The 16,009-nt window shown below is 45.1% G+C and overlaps 1 protein-coding gene across 6 annotated transcripts in view; it reads right to left on the bottom strand.

The window, feature by feature from the left end:
* Window positions 1-16,009, bottom strand: part of GRAMD1A (GRAM domain containing 1A) — a 1,703,145-nt gene that overhangs the window by 1,188,650 nt on the left and 498,486 nt on the right. The window lies entirely within an intron of this gene.

Below are 16,009 nucleotides of genomic sequence, written 5' to 3' on the forward strand. Positions count from 1 at the left end.
CCCAGTGGGATCGCGCCATTGCGAAACACTTCTGTAAATCAGGCCCAGGGCCAGGAATGAATTACCAGGAAAGTGACCACCCACCCTCAATTTCCAGGATGTGAGACCTCAAGAGGATGGCAGTAGAATGGATGGGAATCTGGAATCTTCCGCCACTGTCAGGGAGATCTGTCGATGCTGTTATTATGACCTGCACTTTTGCTGTAACCGGTGGAAGTGCGGTCTCCTTAAAGAGGCCATAAATAGGTTAGGCTTGAAGGGTGGCCATCACCTGGCAACAAAAAAAACAGACTTTGGGCCTGAAGAGTGAACTCTGCCTTTACCCCAAAGGTCATGTGTCAAGGGGGTGGTGGAGGCGGTCTCTTGGAAGCATGTCTGCATGTTATTCTGTGTGGGTACCTCTTTTGTGTCTAGGGAGTGCATACTTCTTAAAACCAGTTACTTCAGCTTTATTGGCTCTAGTCAGAAGTAGGTCTAAGTGAACATTCCCGCAACAGACACACATCGAATCTATTATGAGTGATTCATTGAGGACAAACCTCGTGCAAACCTTTTGAGAAGTTTGTCTGAAGTTTGTCCACATTGGTTTAAGGGGGACATGTGGCTGAAGCTTCCATTTAGTCTCAAGAAGCTTCCCAAGAAATTGGAGGTGGTTGTTGGCGCAGCCTAAGGCTATTTAGGCCAGTGTGGGCATATTTAGAGTAATTGTAGGCGAAGGGCGTGGGTGAGGTAGTGAGAGACCGGGCACAGTCAGAGTGAGATTTAGAATTGGTTTTGCATAACCAGTGCAGTGTTCCATTTTCACTAAATTGGAGTGAGTGGACACCACAAGTGTCATCTCTAGAGATTTGGGAGTCAGGCATCGCACCAGTCAGTGTCTGTCTGAATGTGAGTGAGTGAGACATGTGCCATTGACTGACACCTTGCAGGAGGAGTGTGAGTAGGTAGAAATCCATTAAGGCAACCTGTGGGAGGGTCATGTGTAGCTCGTGTCAGAGGCTACACATGCTTGCCTGATTTAGCAGTTAGGGAGCAGCAGAGATTCAGGGGCGGGTGTGCAACATTAGTCGGTGTCCATCTTTTAACGCAAGCGGGTGAACCACGTGCTCATGGGTGACACCTGAGAGGAAGAGGAAGGAGAAGTGGATCCCTGCGGATATCTTGTGTGATGGTCACGGTAACCTAATTTATCCAGGAGGAAGCAGCAGAAATGCAGGGAGTTGAGAGACGCAGTTTTCACATCACATTTAGAACACCATGTCCCCACCCTAACAAAGAGAGGCACTGGATGCGCTGCCTGTGGACTTTTCACTGCTGAAGCAACACTTGCTGTTTGCAATGGGGAAGCCAAAATTGCACATGGTCAATTGAGGGAGTCATCCACTCCCTGTCACAAGTCACTCAGGAATGCATGCAGTACTAGAAGAAAATCCACAAGTATTGTATCTTGACAACAGACACCCATGTCAAACTGTTAGAGGATGGTGAACCTTAAGGTCCTCTCAGAATTTCCGGGTCATTTGCCCTTGTCTGTCATTCACAGGTAGATTTAGATTTTAACCCCTCTGACCACACCACTTCCTTAAAAGCCATCATTTAGCAGCTTGGAAGCCTCCCAAAATGCATGCACAAGCAGCCCCTCAAACCCACACCTGGACTTGGACCAACTTCATTTTCTCTGTCTCCCATTTGCCGATAGGGTGTGATTGTAACTCCCCACCTCCCCATACCCCCCCTCCTGAGAAGCCACCATTTTGCAGCTTGGAAGCTACCAGCACACCCTCCATGCAGCTACTTACCTATATGCTTTGATCCTGTTGCTGCTTCAGAGAGACCGAAAAGAAAACTGCCTACTTGTCCCTATTTGTATTGTATCCCGTTGAAGTACTTTGGGTTACTCTGGGAATATATGCACTTTCCCTACGGGGTCAATTTGCTTTTGAGTCCAGAGCTAAGGGCAGTCAGAGCTAAGGCTTGGATATCTTTCTCAGTTTCATTCTTTGTTCTTTGCTAGCCCCCGTTTGCCAGTGAGTGCCACAAACATGTCTCAAACAATGCACAGAACCAACATTCAAATTAAACTCACATTAAATCAATTTGCTAATTAGCACACAATCCCAAGACATTGGGAGCCATTACGAGTGCGGCGGTAAGGGGTTAACGGCACCGGTAAGGATGCCGGTGCCGTTAACCCCTTACTGCCGCATTCCGAGGTCCCTTAGCTGGTCCCACTAAGGCCGGCTGGTAAAACCAGCCGTCCTTAGCGGGAGGCACTAAGGGACCAAGGAGCTAATAACGGGCCCGTAATTTACAGGCCCGTTATTAGCTATCTCCCCATTCCCATTGAGCCCTATGGAGGCTCGTATGGGAATGGGGTATGGTTTTCTGAATGGGGACTTACCGGGTCCTCCAAGGTTGGAATGACCCGGTAAGCCCCCATTCAGAGAACCCGGACCCAGACACGAGTTTGGAGGCAGCCATGGCGCTAATAGCGCCATGGCTGCCTCCAAACTCGTAATGACCCCCATACTCTTACTAACAGAGACGTGACTCAAACCCCACTACACACCTATTATCCGTTCCATGCTTCCTCCACACTATCTGAGCCACCACAGAGACTGCCCACACAAACAAGGTTGTGGTATTTCCATCATTTACATAGTCACACTCAAACTTGGGGACCTGCCACAGACATTATACACTTACTTTGAAGCCCTCTCTCTCTCTCACTTGCTCCCTTCCATCTCACCCACACCCCACATTTATCCACCTCATTCACAGCCCCAAATCACAATCCCAACTTCCACACTGACTGGACTAACAATGCCAGAACCCGCTGCACCTATGCCTGCCTTGGAAATTTCAACCCTGATAATTCCCATCAATCCCATACTAAACAGTTTCCTCACTCCACTCACCCCCATGACCGTACACAATTAACTAGCTACAGAACTGGCAACATGCTTGACCTTTTGATTTCAAGCAAAATCAAATCTGTGTGTCGTGGTTTGACCACTTTGCAATCCCCTTCTACCACACAAGATCCCCCCACCTGCAACACATCTCCCCTGAGCCAGCCAGACAGACCAAACCCATTACAGACACAACCTTAGCAGCACCACTCACACATCTCTCCATTCTCCTAAACAATAAGAACACCATCATCAAACAGGCACTCAACAAAACAGGCCACCTATAATCACAAAAACCCTGCAAACACCACCATAAACCATGGTTCAACAGAGTCTTCCTGTCTATGAAGCAGAAAGAAAGATGCCTAGAAAGAGTCTGTCCAAATAACCCATGAAATGCCACCAGAATCCCCCTCAACACTGCTGCAACAAAAACAAAACAGCCATATGCAATGCCAAAGCAACCCACTAGCTCCAAGAACTCCATCCGCCACCAGTACATACAAAAACTTTTCAACATTGCCAAGTTCCTTTCCAAACCGCCACCCACACCTAGCGCTTCCCAATCAACTTCAGTATGAAACTTCCTCCTGGACTACTTTAACTTCCTCCTGAACTACTTTAACACAGCTTCAGGCAATCCCACCCCTCTGCTGCACCAATCCCACCCCCAAATTTCCAACACATGGGGCACCTTCCACCCCATCGACAGAGCCACCTGCATTACCCTCACTGCCAATACAAAACCTACACACTTCCTGGATTACGCATGCCCACCACAAGCCGCATCCAATTGCATGACCATCCTCACTCCACACTCACTTAAAGGCATGGTCTAGTAAGAATTTTTATTGTCCCCACGGGACGGCCATGTTTTTTTAAGCCTAAGTGGCTCGATTTTAGAAAACTTTCCTATGGACCTTACCCGAGTTTTCGTCCATTAAACGCACGCGAAAACAAGCACCAGGGAGCCGCCATTTTCTGATAATCCTATCTTTTCCCCGATCGCCTTGGCTGACCTGCTTTTGCGGTACTAAATCAATTCCCCCGCCCCTGAGCCTGTCATCAGCAGACTCGTACCGCCCATTTCCCAACGCCAAAGCACGTCTCGTGTCAACATTCGCTGCGCTTCAGCTAATGACGTGTCGCCATGGAAATGGCAGGACGCCTCTCTCCTCAATAAGTATAAACGGACCGTTTCACAACACACATCAGCCGATTTTCGATTCCATTCCTCTCTCTGTGTTACTTTGAGTATTCTGTGACTCGTTTCAGTGCTCTGGACAGCTACCTTCGCCGCTTGTAGCCCGTGTGAACAGATACCAGTACCACCGCCATAAATTATTTTAGTTTGTTTAACACACAATGGCTACAATAATGCCCTACATGTACGAGCCCGAGTATACCGAGGAGGAACTACTGGAAAGGGAAGCATGCGAAAACGATGGGGATTCGGACGGCAGTTGGCAGGACGAATCAACAGATGAAGAGCCTGGGCCTAGTCGCATGGACGGCGTCTCCACCTGGTGCACATGCAATCGGTGCGAGCTAATGCCAACTGAGGACGAGAACTGCTGCTGCCGAGAAAACTCGGGATGCCTGGCCTACATTTCGGAAGGCGAGCCACGACCGCAATGCATCACCGAGCTGCCAGACTTCAGGGCAGCCTGCCTCACACGGGCCGTGTTGAGAATAGTGATGGTGCTTATGCACGAACTTCGAGCAACTGTTCGTCCTCGTAATCCGAGAAACGAGTAAGTATACTCTGCTTGTCATGCCACTCTTATTTCATGGTCTTCTACCATATCCAAAATTACATCTACATATCATTGTAACGCATGTAAGTCGTTGAATAGTGTGCATTGTCTAGATAGCATTTGTCCGTGTGAAATGCCATTAGTTACAAGAATTGTCATTGACAACAAACGTTTATTAAACTTATCTTGGTCATTTAAAAACAGTTTGTTTCATTCCTTTTCACAGGCCTATCGTTCCTTTACATGGTGGCTTCACGGCAGGCTTGGACACCGCGTTCGAAGAGTGATACCCGCCTGTGCCGTTCGTGCCATTAGAGAAACGTTCCCGAGTGACAGCGGTCAGTACAGGGGATTTTCTCTCGCTGTGCTGCAACCTGACCTGTATAATCTTTAAAGTCTTGTATTTTTGTGTCATGAAAATAAGATACAAAATAAAACACCACATATATTTTAACAACGGTTGTCTCGATTTTTTAAATGAATCAAGTGTGTCTCCATTGAAGGATGGACGTCAGACATCTGTGCTCCGAATGGGTGAAGGTCTGGTTGCTGTGAAGCAGGGTGGCCACTATCTATCTAAGCTAACATAACATATTCTCGATAATGCATGCACTAAAACACACTTGTTCAAAGTCTTTCAGTAGGTTATGCCTCTATAAAAGTCACACATATATCTATACTAACATTTACCATTGGATTATACAGTCTTGACCACTATAATACACCGGTTGAAGTGTGGGTCTGTGCGCACAAGAATCTCCGGTATGTGGCATTTGTTATTGATAAGCAACGATATACTATCATTGATATAAAGGCAATATACTGTATATTGATATAAAGGCGGTTCGCGCCGGTGGATGCGCGCTGACATGGGGGGCTGTCAGGGGCGCGAAAGGCCAAGGTGCCAAACTGCATGTACACTTCAAAAGGTAGACCACGCCAAGGGGCCATTGTTGACATGATCTCCTCAGACCCCGTGTCTCCAGGCAGGCCTCCGCTGAGGCAGGCCGCCCCCCTGCAATACACATAAGTGTGTCTCCATTCAGCAGTCTTCCTGTGCCTTATCTGCATGCCCCAGGCCCATCCATCCCACCCCCCTCTATCAAAGGCGGTTCACACCCGGGGATGAGCGCTGGCATGGGGGGCTGTCAGGGGCGCAAAAGGCCAAGGTGCCAAACTGCATGTACACTTCAAAAGGTAGACCACGCCAAGGGGCCATTGTTCACATGGTCTCCTCAGACCCCGTGTCTCCAGGCAGGCCTCCGCTGAGGCAGGCCACCCCCTGCAATACACATAAGTGTGTCTCCTTTCAGCAGTCTTCCTGTGCCTTATCTGCACGCCCCAGCCCCATCCATTGCACCCCACTCTATCAAAGGCGGTTCACACCCGGGGATGAGCGCTGGCATGGGGGGCTGTCAGGGGCGCGAAAGGCCAAGGTGCCAAACTGCATGTACACTTCAAAAGGTAGACCACGCCAAGGGGCCATTGTTCACATGGTCTCCTCAGACCCCGTGTCTCCAGGCAGGCCTCCGCTGAGGCAGACCGTCCCCCTGCAATACACATAAGTGTGTCTCCATTCAGCAGTCTTCCTGTGCCTTATCTGCACGCCCCAGGCCCATCCATCCCACCCCCCTCTATCAAATGCGGTTCGCGCCGGTGGATGCCCCCTGGCATGGGGGGCTGTGACGGGCGCAAACGGCCAAGGTGCCAAACTACATGTACACTTCAAAAGGTGTCCCACGCCAAGGGGCCATCGGTCACATGGCCTCCTCAGACCCCGTGTCTCCAGGCAGGCCTCCCCTTCAAGCAGGCCGCCCCCCTAATACCACGACATACATACGTCATTCATTCACAAACACACCCCAGTTTCTAATATTTTAAAAACCTCTCGATATGTCTCATGAGAACATCTTTGTGCTTTGCAAGTCAACTCCTGAACGTGCTACCTGGGAACCACTGATATCTATGCTAATCTGCTCGTCGTTGTGCTATCCGTGAACTTCTGTGACCGCTTCGAGCATACCCATCAGTGCGCTACCTGTGGCCATCCACCTATTCTCCCGCAACATACTGCTCTCCTTGCTGAATCCAACTGTTTGTTGGTCAAGGTAAGGCCATGTATCCTGGTCATATTTCGCAGATTTTTAAATTTCTATCTATTTGCGAGTAGAGTACACAATAGTGCTATGTTCATTGGTCTCATTGCTATTGACTTGAGTTTCCATTGCTATGCTATCAATAGATCTATTTATTTTCATCTGTGTCTATTGTCATTGAATTGCATCCTTCGGGGGTCCAGTCTATAATATAAGCATGTTTCCTTCTCGTGCAAGACAGAACATCCAAAGGACGAGTCACATGTTCAGATTTCAGTCACATCAATTATACATTTCTGCAACTTATGCAAATACTTAGCCGCACATAATTAACTGGTATAGTTCCTGCGACCAAAGCAAACCTTGCATTGATCATTGTATGATTCATTTACTTTTGTATCAAATCTTTACTCTTGAAGATTGTATAATAATGTCGATATTTACTTTTCAGATTTATCAACAATGCCTGCCTGTTCGATTAGCGGTTGCCCTTCGAAGACCCATGCGAAATCTGAAGGAACTACAATGCATGTATTCCCGAAAACCGTTGATCGAATAAGAGAATGGGTCAGACATTGCGGATATCCACTGGATGAGCTGGAAAGTAGAGTCCAATAAGTCTTAGAGGACAAGAGGGGTGATCGATACCGCATCTGCAGCCGGCACTTTTCCTTGGACATGTACACAACTTCTTGGGTAACAAAGAAGAATAAACGGCGAACGACACGGAAATTGCGCGAAAACGCTATTCCCACTCTATTCGTCCACATTCCGCCACCGGTGAGTCAAGTGTACGGATTTAGCTTTCGGCCTTGCGGTAGTGTGTAGCCGAATGGATTAATTGATATTGTAGGTGTTCTATCCCTTGTAATAATTTCGATATTGATATGAGTGTATAGTTTTTTGAATAATGACATTTATCAATATATTCTTTTTCGATTTCATAACCCACAAACGCAATGTATATATATATGGGGACAGGGAACTGTGCTGTATTGAGCATTTTTCAAGTATTCTGTCGGCTTACATGGCTATTTTTAATATTGGCATTTCATTATCAATCATTAATTGACCTTTACAACTTCTTGACTATCCCTTGAATCTGAAGCAAGAACATTCTACATCCTTGACGTGGTCACAGTTATCAACCACTTCTAGCGCGTATCAGGTAATCTTACTAGGCTAATCCGCTACATACTTGTTTTATGCATGTCACGTAATAGTTTTATTCTATCGTGTAATTATTTTACCGAATGTTTGGTTACTGCTTTCCAATTGATATACACCTTAGTCATCGTCCACTGGTGTTTGTTTTCAGTTATAATTAGTGTTATCCATACTAATGCAAGTACTGTCTTTCAGGGAGATGCTGAAGCGTCCGACACATCTACAACATTTCTAGATGTTTTTCAACATCAGGAGGTATGGATACTGACAGCTCCATCGAGCATCATCATCAGAGCTGGAATTCTTGTTGTTTGATTGTTCTACACAATGTTTCATTCGTGGTTAGCCGTTGATATGTACCTGTGCTGTCGACCCCAGGTGTGTGTTATGTTTTCACAATTGTAATCCTCACTAATGCAAGTACTATGTTTCAGGCAGTTGATGGAGCGTCAACCCCTGCACTTGATGCAGAGCCTGACATTCAAGTATACGAATCGGCGCAACAGCTTTCGGAAGTGCGCACTACATTTGCAACATCCATAGATATTCTTCAGCAGCATGAGGTATGGATAATGACAGCTCCATCATGCGCGATCATATAACATGATTCCATTTGCTATACTTTCTTCCCTATTAACGCAAGTGCTGTGTTTCAGGGAGACGACGAAGCTTCCACCACAATCAGAACATCTCATTTAGATGATGCAGATGTAAAGGAATCGTTGAAATAAGTTGATGAAATGTGATCATATTTGGATTTTCCTTGATTCTTTTGGACAATGCATCTTTCGCGGTTATCTCTTTATATGTACCTGTGCGTTCGACCCCAAGTGTGTGTTATGTTTCCAATATTGAAAACCATACTAATCCAAGTACTGTGTTTCAGGGAGACGACGGAGCTTCCACCACAATCACAACATCTCATTTAGATGATGCAGATGTAAAGGAATCGTTGAAATAAGTCGATGAAATGTGATCATATTTGGATTTTCCTTGATTCTTTTGGACAATGCATCATTTGCGGTTATCTCTTTATATGTATCTGTGCCGTCGACCCCAAGTGTGTGTTGTGTTTCCAATATTGAAAAGCATACTAATGCAAGTACTGTGTTTCAGGGAGATGCGGATGCCTCCTCTCCAATACAACCATTCATGGCAGTCCATGCAGAGCCAGAGGTATGGATACTGACAGTTCCATCGAAATAGATCATCACTGGTCGAATACTTGTCGTTTGATTCTTGCACACAATGTTTAAATCGTATTTGGCTATTGAGATGTACCTGTGTGTTCGTCCTCACGTGTGTTTTATGCTAACAATATTTTGATACATAGTAAAGAAAGTACTATGTTTCAGGGAGACGATGGAGCCTCATTCCGTGCTGTCTATGCGGATACAGAAAATATAGTCGTTGCAGCGCAAGAGAAAGGGAGGACATGCGGAAACGAATCGGAGCTACAGCGTGCAGATGTTGAAGGTCGAGTCAAAAAAGTTGTAAAGAATAAAAAACAAAAAAAGGTTAGTTACAAACAGTTCATAACTTTAAAAAGTTTGTGCTGGGGACTATTTTATGTTTTTTTCCAGTCAATTCTACTACACTCCATCTTGTGTTTAAACTGAACATCCCTTTTCCAATCTCTCCTCCAGTTACCCGTGGGTGTCAGAACTATACACACACAGACAGTGAAGCGAATGAGAGATGTGGCTTGCCAGACCGTGTACACTATGGAGGAACTATTAATTGAGGCGAGGTGTGTTCAGGCTCGAGATGCTCATGTCCAATGGACAGAACATGAATTAACTGTGTTTGGAGACTACAGAAAAGTTGCATTGGACCATAGCTACAGTGCGACCGCACCACCACAAGTAGATGTTATTGAATGTATTGAAGATAGCTCTGAAGTAGTTGCAGATCAATTTACACAATCTACACCTGCCAAAAATTTGCCACCAAAAAATCTGTCGACATTGTTGTGTTCTCCCATCAATGTTGAAGTAATAGATGTTGAAATGACAGAGAATGAACCAGCCGCAGCATCCATAGACGCATCAGAACTTGAAATCAGCGATATTACTTTCCAATGTGTTGAAATCTCCACAACGTCAAAGGCCGAAATAACCTTGACGCAGGATGACAGTCTAATGAAAGAGAGCAAATACATTGTATTCGACAGTTGTTTGATGGAAATTATAAGTATGCTGAAATGTGTGCATTCCATTAGAGGGAAAGTATGTGGGAAGCCATTGATTAATGTTACTCGTCAAATAAAAGGCAGTAACGTCAAAATAAATGCCGCCTGTAGATTAAATCATAGGTTCTCATGGTCTGCACAACCGATGCTGGGGAAACTGCCAGCAGGCAATCTACTGTGTGCAGCTGCATCACTTTTTAGTGGCTCCAGTTTTAGAAAGTTAGAGGCTTTCTTTCAGTTTGTGGGACTCCATTTCAATTCTAAAGCGCTGTACTACACATACCAACGTGATTATCTGTTTCCGGCCATTAGTGATGCTTGGAAAATTGAACAAGTGTCTCTAGCAAGTACATTCGAAGGCAAACGATTCAGGCTAGCCGGCGATGGACAGTGCGACAGCCCTGGATTTTCTGCCAAGTACTGCACCTACCACTTTCAGGACATGGATAGTAAGAAAATTATGAGTTCGGTGGTCGTGCAGGTAACACAATGTACATCCTCAGTAGCCATGAAGAAACTAGGTTTTATAAAATCAGTGGAATATCTACAATCGAGGGGAATGCACATCGACCTCATAACCACGGATAGACACGTTTCAATTGCCAAGACAATGAGAGAGCAGTTCCCACATATTAAACATCAATTTGACGTATGGCATCTTGCTAAATCAATCAATAAGAAAATCTCGGCTGCAGGGAAAAAAAAGGTTTTGAAAGTATTTTGCAGTGGTCACATTCTATCACCAACCATCTTTGGTGGAGCTCAAAAACTTGTGAGGGGCCAGTGGAAATACTACTTGAAAAATGGCGGTCACTGATGCACCACTGTACCAACGTTCACCGCTGGACAGCAAATGAACATTTCCACCAATGTGAACATGGCCCTTTGTCCCCAGAGGAGGCACGGAAGAAGAAGTGGTTGATTCTATCTTCACCGACACACAAAGCCATTGAGAAGATTGTTTTCGACAAAACTCTATCAAGAGATTTGAGAGGACTGACAGAATTATGTCACACAGGAGATTTGGAGGTGTTCCACAATATGTGCCTAAAGTACAGGCCAAAGCGCTTACATTTTAGCTTTCGGGGCATGAAACATCGCACTCTACTAGCGGTCTTGGCCCATAACAGCAATGTCGGACGTGAACAATCTAGGACTAGGGGTAAAGTAAGGATGCCTCGCTACACTAAGGTGTTTTCAAAACGAAGTAAGCAATGGGTGATCAAACCAGTCTATGATGAAATGCAGTTCGACTTTGTGAAAGGCCTTATTGTTGCTGTGTTAGAGAAGCACATATATGGAATTTTGGACGTTTCTGTGCAGAGCAGTGATCCATTGCCACCGAACATTGCGACTGTGCCAAGCCCACTGGAAGCACAGCTGATTGTGAAGTATAAATCCCGGTTTAAATAATTGCAATACGATTGTCTTTTTGTAAATAAATGTTATTGTACAGTGTACCTGTAAACCTAACCCCTACCTTCACCATCATGGGTGGCGAACAAGCTGGGTGTCATCTTTGAATTCTCTCTATTCACCTCACATATGTGTATGTATATATTTTTCTCATGTCTCATCTCAAGTAAATGTAAATGCTGCGCACTGTTAACAGAGGGGAGGATTGCGTATTGCAAATAATAAAACAAACAAACAAGCAATGAATCTCACTTTTAATTCAACTCCTGTGGTACTTTATACTTTCCCTGACCTTCCGCCAAAAATTAAATGTCTCAATTTGGGCTGCAAAGCTCGCAGACAACGGGGACAAAATTGGGGCACTTAGAACGCGCCAGCCAAGCGGGCCGTGGCATTTGGGAGAGAAGCCAGTTCGCATTTGCACATTGAGGCGCACTACATAGACGGATTCTAAACTTCAAGTTCTCACAGATGCCTATACTAAATGATGTTGCAAATAAAGAATGCGAAGGACAGTGCCCAGATGAGGCCCACAAGTCGCACTGGAAGTATAAGGGTCTATTGTTTTTTGACCTTGAGACAGGGACCATGCCGAAAGAACTACATTTGAAGGGAGTGTGCAATAACGTAAGAGACGATAAGGCAGAAAATTCAGAAACTAGACAGAGTTTCATTTTAGTTCAGTATACGAAAAATCGTTGTCAAGAGCACGGTCCGTTTTACAGACTGCATTACGAAGAGACACAATGGAAATTTCAAATATAATGTAAGTAAATCTTTGCACGCTTTTATACCGGAATGAAGATTTAATGAATGGATGCATGAATAAATGAATGAATGAAGAGCTAGGAAAAGCAAGTAAAACTGTTTGTAGTGGGCACATGGGCATGCAGGTCCACTTGTCTCACCGACCTCGGTCCTTGGCCCAGCCACTTTTCCCTGCACTGCCTACCTGCACTACGGGACCTTTTCTGTATCCTTCAGCCCCTTCTCCCGGCATTTACCTTGCACTTGCCACCAGCTGGCCCTATTATTTAATTTGTATTCAACTAACCATGTACAGCCCTTCCCCATGCGCGATCAGAAAGAGACCTGGCCTAGTAGGATCGTTGTCTGTCTGCCCTTGTTCCCCACCTGCCTCGTCACACCTAGAAACACTTGAGTATAGGCGCGTTACAAATGCCATATCATATATCATATCATTCCTCACGCATGTAGACTGTCGTTTATCATTGTGTGTTGGCCTCGATTTATCTCGTTACTTTTCGCATTGATTTTAGAGACGAACATACTCCATTGAACTATCCTTGCAAGCAAATAGTTTCTGATCGGCTGTAATAAATAAAATGAGTAATATTAATGAAGTTCGGCTAGCGAGACTAATTATCATTTTTTTGTTTTCATAACAGGTATTTGATCCCTTTCTGCCACTGCTATCTGTTTGAGACACCGGCGGATGGATTCTTCAGCAGACACCTGCAGATTCGTGTCAACAACTGGAGCACAATCACCATATTATGGGACGATCGCCAAGGGCCCACATGCCCTTACGCTGTACTAGTGGCTAGAAGCAACATATCAACCTTTAGGCTGGACTAGTGCCTAGTTGATGGAACAGCCTTGTGGTTCACCGTGCTTCCAAAGTGATTCTTTTTACGAAAATGAACACCCTGTGTACCATAAAGGAACAGCGCGTGACTCAAGATGAAACGGAACAGTTATTGCGGATACAGATAAAAGAAAATAAATGGCTTCCGGAGTTCATATGTCAATTGCTGAATATTCTCTAAACATTTAATGTCAAATAAATGTACTTTACCAAATGCACCGTGTTGCTGTTTCATTTTAAAGTACAGTTTCATATTCCGAATTGTGGCGCGCTGTGTTGTGAGTTGATCTGTGTTGGTTTCCGGGTTCTGTGTGGAGTCGCGCAGAAGACGACTGGGCGCGTTTGCCTACGCAGCACAGTAACATCACGGGGAGAGGCGGGGAATATGAATGTTTTGATAATGTCAGGCTCAGGGGCGGGGGAATTGATTTAGTGCCGCAAAAGCAGGTCAGCCAGGGCGATCGGGGAAAAGATAGGATTATCAGAAAATGGCGGCTCCCTGGTGCTTGTTTTCGCGTGCGTTTAATGGACGAAAACTCGGGTAAGGTCCATAGGAAAGTTTTCTAAAATCGAGCCACTTAGGCTTAAAAAAACATGGCCGACCCGTAGGGACAATAAAAAATTTTACTAGACCATGCCTTTAACATCAGAATCTCCTGTCTCTCACGTGGTATTGTCCCCTCTGTACTAAAAATCTGACTAGTCCCCCTCTCCTTAGAAAAACACCCCTAAACCCCACGCTCCCCAAACATGTTCATCCCATCACTACCCTGTCATACCTTGCCAGAATAATGGAACACCTTTTCACAACACAACTGCACCAACACATAACCACAAACAACATCCTCAACCCTTTCCAATCTGGTTTCAACTTGAACACAGCACAATGACCTCTAAACCTGCATCCTCGATGACCTCCAAATCATTAGTGAAAAAGGACGCACAGCCTTACTCTTACTACTTGACTTCTCTGCAGCCTTTACCAACATCGACCACCATTCTCCTCAACATCCTATCCCACTTTCTTCCTCACTGACAGACACACTTTCTCTGCATTACCCCTTATCAATCTGATCCTACCCTAGTCAGGTATTGGGTCCCGCAAAGTTCCTCCCTGCCTTTAACCTACACGTAGAATCCCTCAGGCAGATCTTTAGCAATCACAAAGTCAATTTTTACCAATTTGCAGATGACATGCAAATAGACTTCCACATCACATCCACTTCACAACTCCACACCCTCAAAAGCTGTCACTCCAGCATGGAATAAACCTGACCTCACTCCTTGGAACAAAGAACTCGTCACAAACAGCCCACACATGTCCCTATCCACTCCTGTCAACCCCCCTGGCTTCACCATCGACCTCCACCTTTCCATCACACAGCACATAGCTGATGTCACCAAAACATGCAATCTACAACTGCACCTCCTATCCAAGATATGAAACATCCTTCCCCCTGACAACTTCCACCCCGCAGTCCAAGTACTGGTTCTCTCCAAGCTGGACTATGGGAATGCTCTCCTCACAGGACTCCCCAACAGCACCTTTCCCCCACCTGCAAGCCATACAAAATGCAGCAGACAGACTAATCCTCCACCTACCCGAAAACTCACACATCACCCCATATCTGACCCAACTCTAGTGCCTAAATCTATCCAAGAAAATTGCTTTTAAAGGCCTCTGCACTACATTCGAAGCCACCCACTTTAAAACCCCATTTTACGTTGATGACAAAGTGAAATCTGTCACCCACACACACACTAGACAAGATAGCCAGCATGTTTTACACATTCCACTCTGCAAAGTAACATGCATGCAAAAGAAAACATTCACCCACTGCCACTCAGAGCAAGAAACACTCTACCACTTCACATCCACACAGCACCCTGCATCACCATTTTTTGAAAGAACCTAAAAACATACCTGTTTCCCCACACATAATCCAACCACTCCACCTCCACTGCTACTCCTTGTCAATCCTAATCTTTCTTTCCGATCCTAAAAACATTTTGTAACTTCTGTTTCCCCTCCCACATTTTGAACCTCATAAGGCGGTGCAAGACCGTCTGGATGGGACCGGTGCTGAACAAAAATTCAAATAAAATTCAAATAAAATAAAATAAGGGGGCAGTGTGTCAATCTTATCTTATGAAGATCAAGGAAGAATGAAAATTTAATTTTCATTTTATATGTGCTTATATAGCGCTTTATGCAAAGCGCTTAACAAAGTAAGGAAGACTAGGAAAAGTCAATCAATGGTACACAAATATAAAAAGGGTGACCACATTACATAAAAGGAGATTTTAAGTGATAGTGGAATAGTGGAAATGAGTCGATACAGTGAATAGATAAAGGCAAAGATTTCCAGTATTTGGGAGCCAGAGCGAAAGTGTGATTGGGCACAAGGAGGACGAGGAACAGAAAGAAAAAAGAGGGATTGGGATCGAAGAAGGTATGAGGGTTGGTACCAGGAAACCAGAGAAGAAAGATAAAGGCACTTAAAGACAATAGAAAGAAAGTGGTATTGGAGTCGATGTTCAAGGGATAACCAGCGGAGAGAGTTAAGAGCAGTAGAAATGGAACTACAATAAGGAAGAGCACACGTAATTTGAAAAGATGAATGATAAATGGACTTATATGGGGCAAGAGAAGAAGCAGGACGACCAAGGAATAAGGAAGAAGAGTAATAAAGCTGAGCCACAACAAAGCTGGAGACAAGGAGTTTGGTTGCTCTAAAGGTTCAGATGGGGCGTGCCTTACGCATACTGAAAAGATAGAAATGGCAAGCCTGGGCGGTAGCTAGAATGTGAGAGGAGAAAGACAGAGAAGTGTCAAAAGTAATGCCGAGATTTAGAGCGGT

The sequence above is a fragment of the Ambystoma mexicanum genome, chromosome 1p (assembly GCF_040938575.1).
Source record: "Ambystoma mexicanum isolate Mex_15411 chromosome 1p, UKY_AmexF1_1, whole genome shotgun sequence".
NCBI classification, from domain to species: domain Eukaryota; kingdom Metazoa; phylum Chordata; class Amphibia; order Caudata; family Ambystomatidae; genus Ambystoma; species Ambystoma mexicanum.